This window comes from Miniopterus natalensis, chromosome 17 (genome assembly GCF_054644295.1).
Source record: "Miniopterus natalensis isolate mMinNat1 chromosome 17, mMinNat1.hap1, whole genome shotgun sequence".
In the NCBI taxonomy this organism is placed as follows: Eukaryota; Metazoa; Chordata; class Mammalia; order Chiroptera; family Miniopteridae; genus Miniopterus; species Miniopterus natalensis.
The window spans coordinates 27,600,255-27,607,727 of NC_142097.1; positions in this window are offsets into that span (position 1 = coordinate 27,600,255).

The following is a 7,473-nucleotide window of genomic DNA, read 5'->3' on the forward strand; positions in this document are numbered from 1 at the left end:
TGGGCTCTAGCTTCCTTATCTATCTCCACCCTTGTCCTGAGGCTTTGAGCAGTTACCAGCCAGACCTGCCCCTCCACCCTGGAGGCCCTAGAGGTCCCCAGATTCACCAGCTGTCCTTGATGCTGACCTGTTCCCTGCATCCCACAGCCACCAGCTCCTGTGCCCACCCCTTGCCCAAACACCTCTCAAGTCTGCATGTCTATATCAGCGCAGCGCCCTCTCCTTGTTTCCATCCCTGGATCAGTCCCCAGATGGGTCTCTTTGACTCCCAACCAGAGAAAGCTTTTGACTCCACAAAGGCTATCAGCTCACTCTTAGGAGTGAACCCATCAGTTCCCTCAGTTTCAAGGCCATCAAGCTGAAGCCCTACTCCTGGCCCTAGTGCTTTCCTAGTGTGTCCCATGTCCTATACAGCCAGTTGTGCTGTGACTGCTACTCTTACATCTCACTGCCCCTTTGTGCCCTCAAAGTACCTGGCTGTTCCCTCTCCCTCCCATCCCTGAAGGGGCTGCACCCTCACTCTGCCTCACTACTATGCCTTCCTGAGCTGCTACTGCAGGGGTGGCCTACATCCCCCAAGCCCCATCTGACTCCTTCTCGCAGAGGAACCCCTGATGTCCAAGACAGGGTGGGGAAGGGACCCCCAGAGGGAGAAGGCCAAGACCCTGGGGGTTTGTTTTGCAGGGAAGTGAAATCTTCATCATGGCACCCATTGTGCTAACAGTTAACTGGAGAGGGCAGGCCTGGAACCCCTGCCCGCCCCACCCACCTCCACTAAGTCATTCTTTATACCTGCTCTTCTCTCAGCGCCCTTTCCCTCCCGCCCACACCTGAGTCATTTATACCCCAGGGCCCTGGTTTCTGTGGGTGATGCTGTAATATTCTCCCTGCCCCTCCCAGGGAGACCACGTGCTCCCCTGCCAGGTAGGGCTGCCTGAGTTTTAATTGGAAGCCTTAAGCTTTGGAGGGCTGGCCAACCAGTAGAGTTGCTGTGATCCCCGCAGGAAAGGAGAGGGGGATCTTCTGCTGTTCTCCAGATCAAATTCCAGAAGGGGGCATTGTCTTGCCCCTCAGAGAGCGGGGCTGGTGCCTCCCCATGCCCTGTAATCTACTCCTCAGCTCGAAAGCAGGTTTCAAATCAGCAGTAACCGGCTCCACTCCCCTTCCACTGCTGGACACTCAGAGGTGAGGTCCACAGCGAGGGGGGCTGGAGGGCGCCCGGATGAGGGGCGAAGCCTGGGCGGAAGCTACAACCTGTGTTACTCAGGGCCCTGGCCCGTCCGGAGCGGGTGGGGAGGAGGAAGTGAGTCAGTGGGCACAACGATTCATGCCTCAGAGCTCTGACTTTCTTTTTCAACCCACTGAGCCAAGACATTTGTCCCAACAGGATCCCACGGTGGGGGAGGGGATGGGAGCAAGAGGCTATTTACAAGACAGAGCTGGCCTTTCACTCACCTCCACTGAGTTTCCTCTTTTAGGGCCGTAAAGAGCCTGTGGCCAACTGAATTGGGCTGGACGCACAGTGGTTGAAGACCTACGGGGAGGGGGACTGTCAGAGGTGCTGGCAATACAGGTATAATCAGCAAGGAACATAACTACAGGCTCCCAGTTCTACTCTTTTTCAACAGGCCTGTGAGTCTGGTATATTTCTGTCTAATTTACATGAGGAAACTGAAGCTATGAGAGGTGAAGAGACTTGTTCAAGGTCACAGCTCTGCAGTCTATAATCACACCATAAGCCCAGGCTACAAATCAGCTCAAGGCCTGGACGATTCAACAGGGATTACATGCACGGGCAGGTGGGAGCGCGGGTGATAGAGGGTCCAGGGGTGAGGGAGGAAAGTGAAAACTCATGAAAGAGTTTGAAGAACACGTAGATAGAGTGGTACCTCGGTTTTTGAACGTCTCTGTTGACGAACATTTCAGTTTACCAACGCTGTAAACCTGGAAGTAAATGCTTCGCTTTTCGAACAGGCCTCAGAAGTTGAACATGCCACACGGCTTCCCCTAAGGGCAAGACCCTGAGGCCTAGCTGTCGGCTGCTGATCCCTCGGTTTTCAAATGTTTCAGAACTCGAATGGTCTCCAGAACAGAGCACATTCGAAAACTGAGGTACCACTGTATTTTCCAAGTGGACAAGGTGTATTTGTGGAATCCTGCTGGAGACAAGGCGCTGAGACAGGCTGTTCCAGGACAGTAGGCTGTGGGGGCAAGGATGGGATGCTGAGCCCATTCTGGATGCTCAGAGTCTGAGGGGACTGTGGGTGGCCAACTAAGTGGCTGCCGAGAGTTGAATGTCAAGGCTGGAGCCTGGAGGAGCTTGGTGGGTGTCATCGGCAGATAGGAGGATGCTGGCGTACAAGGAGTGGTCAGACAGACCGAGGGATGAGGTCTGGGAACAGAAACCCAGGGTGGGCTGGGGAGTCCCCCAAGGGGGCAGTGCGCTAGGAAGGAGCAGTCAGGGAGGAGGGCCGGGAGAGGGGACAGAAGAGTTTAAATGCAGAGGGCATCAATACAGTCATTGCTGCAGCCCTATGAAGATCAGGGGCAAAGAACCGAAGTTTCTTGGTTTCGCCCATCAGAGGAAGCTGGTGCCAAAGAGAAGGTTTCTGTGAGACGGGGGGGGGGGGGGGTTGGCGCTAAAGCCAGGTTGGGGAGCTGGAAGGGGCAGCAGTAAACCAAGAACAGGATTCCTCCTCCAGTGAGAGACACAGGTGACTCCACTCAGAGAATATGACTTCTAAGCTGGGGTGTCCTGGAAGAATAGAAAATAACCAAGAGAACTGGGGTAAGGGGGGCGGTATCTGGTGGAGATCCTCACACCTCTTGCACCATGGGCACCTCAGTACTTTTAGCTGTAAAGCAGGAGTCATCTCTACCTCATAGGGTTTTGGAATATAATATACATAAAGGGCCAGGCCCACAGTGGGTGCTCAATAGATATCAGCTCCCTTTCAGCATTCAAATGTACATAAAGCATTCAGAGACATGAAGCCACATAGGCAAACACATGTGACTGCTTAAGGAACCATGTGCACAGATATGTTCCAGTCAACACATATGTAGCGGCATTCCACTGAAAACCACACGTGGTCCTCCATGCCCAGGAGAGTTGTTAGGGAGTTAGTAGGAGTAGGGGGCATAGATGAAGCCCCCACCTGCCCAAATTTCCCACTTGAGTACAGAACCCTGCAAGTAAGAAGGCATCTCCCCCAGAAATGACAAGGCCCCAGGGGCTGGTGACTCAGCTCAGCTGGGGTGACTACATGGGCCCCCATGGCCTCCCAACCTTGAAGGGTCCACCTTGGCATGAGATAGAGAATGCTGGAGAGCCCAACAGAATTCCAATCTTCAGCTAGGGCAGGTCATGTGCAGCAAGGCCAGACCATGGGTGGCAGTGAGGGGACCATGAGAGGGCTGGAGAAACTAGAAAGACAGGTGTGTGTGCGGGATGTTGGCTGGCAGGGAATTTTAGTGATATTTGGGGCCTGCACACCAGGGCCCTCTGGAGGACACTGCCTGTTTATTCTGAGAACCCCTCTGCTTTTCCCCTCCCCCATGCCCTGCCACACCTGTGCCTGAAGTCCAAGTCAAATCTGTGACCTGGGCCTTCTCACTCACACTCTCTCCCTCACCCCTTGCCCAAATTATTACAGCAGCCCTTTTCTGCTCTCTCAGTCTCTCTTGGCAATGCCAACTTCATGCTGTAGCCCAAATGTTCTAACACCATCCACTGTCCCATAAGCACCAGCCCTAAAATATAATGTAATGTGGGTTTAGCTGTTTGAATTTGAGAGCTTTCAGAATGTGAGGCCAGGATGAAACCCCAGCCTCTGGAACACGCTCTGTTCATCTCTGACACCTCTGGGGGTTCCCAGCTGTGTGCAGGTACATAGTAGGTTGTCAATGAATGTTTGAGGCTGACGGATTCTGAACCAGAGAAGTTGCCAGGACTAGGCACCTGCCCCACCCACCCCAGGCCTGTATCTGGGTCACTGGAGAAAGGAAATCTGATAAAACCATTCAAGCTTGTCAGCTCCTCCCTCTCTCCTCAGTTATTTGCATTTTCAATTCAAGTCAGAGATAGAGACCTGAGTTTTAGTTCAATAACAGTTATTTGGTCCACTTTGTTCAACAAATATTAGGAGCGTTGGGACACAAAGGATACCAGTAGAAAATTAATGAAAATTTTTCTCTAGCCCTTTCCTTTCATAGATGGGGAAATCAAGGCTTAGAGGAGGAAGGTAACTTGCCCAAGGAGAGAAAGCAGAAGGTAGCCTGCATTCAACCCCAGTGGCACCGCAATTTTACTCCATCACTATCTGTCCACCAAATGCCTGTGTACATCACACCCAACCCCCGGCCTTCTCGTGAGAAGTGAGTGGGCTAGTGGTGCAGTCTGGGAGTCTCCAGAGACAAGTGGACAAGGGGAGAGTGAGAAGGGAGAGTGAAGTGAATAAAAAAGGTGCTTTTGTAGAATTTTGACATCATTTTTGCAACTGGGAAAACTTCACCCCAAACAAGGCACCAACTCTTCTGTTTTCTCCACTCCCGAGGCTCCCTCTTGCTAGTCCTTTCCTTATCCCTTGTCCAGATACTCCTCCTCCAGGAAGCCTCCCTGACCCTACAGCAGAATCCACAGTTGCATGTTGTCATGGTCATTTGCAGAGGTAGATGGACCCCATTCAAGATTTGGTTCAATGTCAGGACTGATGACGTCACACACACACACACCAAGAGGGTATGAGAAGTTTTATTTACATAATTGAGGTCTCCGGGGAGCAGGGCTGGCCTCTCAAGCAGGTCTTATATGGCTTGAGAGAGCCAAGAAAGGAGATTGGCCCAGGATTTTTATTGTGGTTAGGGAGTGAGGTCAGGGTGAGCATTTGTGTGGGAAGGGCTTGCATGGTTCGAACATCCCACGGATGCCAAAGGAGGGAGCACAGCACCCAGGCTTTCTCATCAGCTTACCTAGGTGTGGGGCACAAGGGGAAGGGGGAGAAGGGACAGCTTAAGAGCTGTCAGCCATCAAACATCAAAAACTGGACCCAGATTCCTCATTACACGTGTTATTCATACCCCTTTGTTTCTCTCTCTCTGCCTACATTTCTATCTGAGTCCCGTCTCCATGGGAAGAGTTGACATGATGAAGTCAACTGAGGGGTGAGATGAGGCTGTAGATGATGCCACCGAAACCAGAGCATTTCGGGTGCTTAGCATGAACTCTCCAGCTCAGAGGCCCTTCCAGTCTCCAAGTCTCCCTTCGCCATCCCATCTCCCCCAGACCTGTCCAACACTCCCCCACATTCCTTAGCTTGGGCCCTCCCCCTACCAGGCACCCCTGCTCCCGCTCCCACATTCCCTCTGGACACTCCCCTGGAGTGGAAAAACCATCCGTCATCCCTTTCCTGCTCCCAGCCCTGGGATCGGACATGCTGGTCATTCCTGCTGGGGATGGCCAAAAAGATAACGCTTGGCATGGAGCCCCTCGGTGTCATCAGAGGACTCTCAAAGCTATTTCAGGCAGGACCCCTGCCCACACTGAGTGTCCACCCTGATCCCTGAGCTCCTGGAACAAGGTGGAGGACCCAGCAGCCAGCCAGGAGAGCAAGATAATGGTTTCACTTCCAGCCAAGTCAGCTTCCTGCTCCTTGACCTCCAATATCTCCTAACCCCGGGAGACTCTGGGCCATAGGTGGACCATGAAGAGAGGCCAAGTGGCTCTGGGAACAAATGCCATCCTAAGGGCAGACAGAGACGAGTGTCCACTCCCCAAAACTACAGAGAGCGCTGTTATCGCAGCTGCTTTTGTTTAGGCATATCTGGCTGGCTGACCAACATCTGCCTGGAGTTTGTCACTTAAAGACACAGCTGTGGTCAGTGGCGTCCAGTCCTAACTGCCTCCCATGAGTCGCGTGATCTTGGACATTCAAGTTCCCTTATAAATCAGATGAGGATGATAACCCTGACCTCACAGGGAGGCCGGGAGGCTGAGATGAGAGTCTTCGTGTGAAATGATTCCTTAGCTGTGAAGTTAGGCTCCAGCCCTTCCCAGGCTCTGAATCTAATTCTGTACTCCTAATTCTTTATTGTTTTCCTTAAAGAGGGCTCCAAATTGTACAAGCTTCAGGCCTCACCAAAACTAGGTCTGCCCTGAGTATTATATAAATGTTAATCATTAGCTTATGTGGTTAAGAAAGGCTCTGGGGCCAGGAAACACGGGATTAAAATCTGAGCTGTGTGGCCTTCACCAAGTTGCTTAACCTCCCTGAGCCTCAGTTTTCTTATCCTGAAGCAGAAACAACACCTCACCAGTTGTTGTGAGGATTAAATTTAGTAATATTTGCAAAGCACTTGGCATAGTTCTGGCTGCATAAAGACTTACCACGTGGTAGTTTTCTTATTCTAAATCCTCAGAGATAGGAGTACTAAACCGAACTTTAAGGGAATGAGAGCTGAGGGCTGAACTTCTGGACCAAAGTGAGAAAGCTCCTTTAGCTCAGTGAAAAGAATGCTCAGGGGAAATGGGTCTCTTTGTGCTGCAATAAGGGAAATCTGAGTGAGACTCAAGAGAGTACATAGGGAACCTCTGCAAGTTCCCTTTCAGAAGTTCCCCACACACCTGTGGGGGCTGGCATCCCCGCCTAGTCTCCAAACACTCAGTCTGAACCTGGATGGGAGAAGGGGAACTTTGGGGTTCTACTGGGCTAGTCTCTGAAGACAGGGATGGGTGAGAAATGGTGCAGTCTGGGTCCAGCTCCCTGACCCTGGAGGGCATTCTTAGGAGAAGGGGATCATTTCCACATCGATGGGCTTACAAGGGATACCAGAAGGCGCAGCCCTTTGGGGGAAGCCCTGTCTTGTTGCTAACTACTACAGATGCTTGGTTATTTACTACTGTGAAATATCTGTCTGGCTTTGCTGAGGGAACATTCCCAGCTGGGCTCAGGGTGGATGGGGGCGGGTGGGCAAGAGAGAAAAAAAAATCTCCACCAGGACAGCGAAGGGGCTGCGTGCGAGGAAGAACGCCCAGAGACCGCCAGCCGCCTCTCAGGACTCACAGCACAGCAGAGGCGAGCCGGGCTCTCCCGCCCGCGGCGCGCGGAGCTCAGCGCGCCCGGGCTCTCCAGCCCGGCTGGCGGAGGTGGCCACGCCTGGAACCGCCTTTGCAGCGCCGGTAGCTGCGGCCGCAAACCGCCGGGACAAATCCCACCCCTGGCCCCGCCCGTCCGACCCATCTTGCTCAAAAGGCGACGCTTCTCCGGAGAAGCAAGGGGCGGGGAGGGGAAATCCAAGCCTTTGGGGGTTCTCGACAGGTGTTTTGGGGAGAGGGCGGAGCCATATCGGGGAGGATGAGGAGGGAGGGGCGGTTCTGCCCCTTTAAGAGGCGGTGGCGGAGCCGGGACCTTTTCCCTTTCCCCGGAAGGAGAGCGGAGCCGCGGCTGGGCGCGCAAGGTGGGGAGGTGCGGGGCT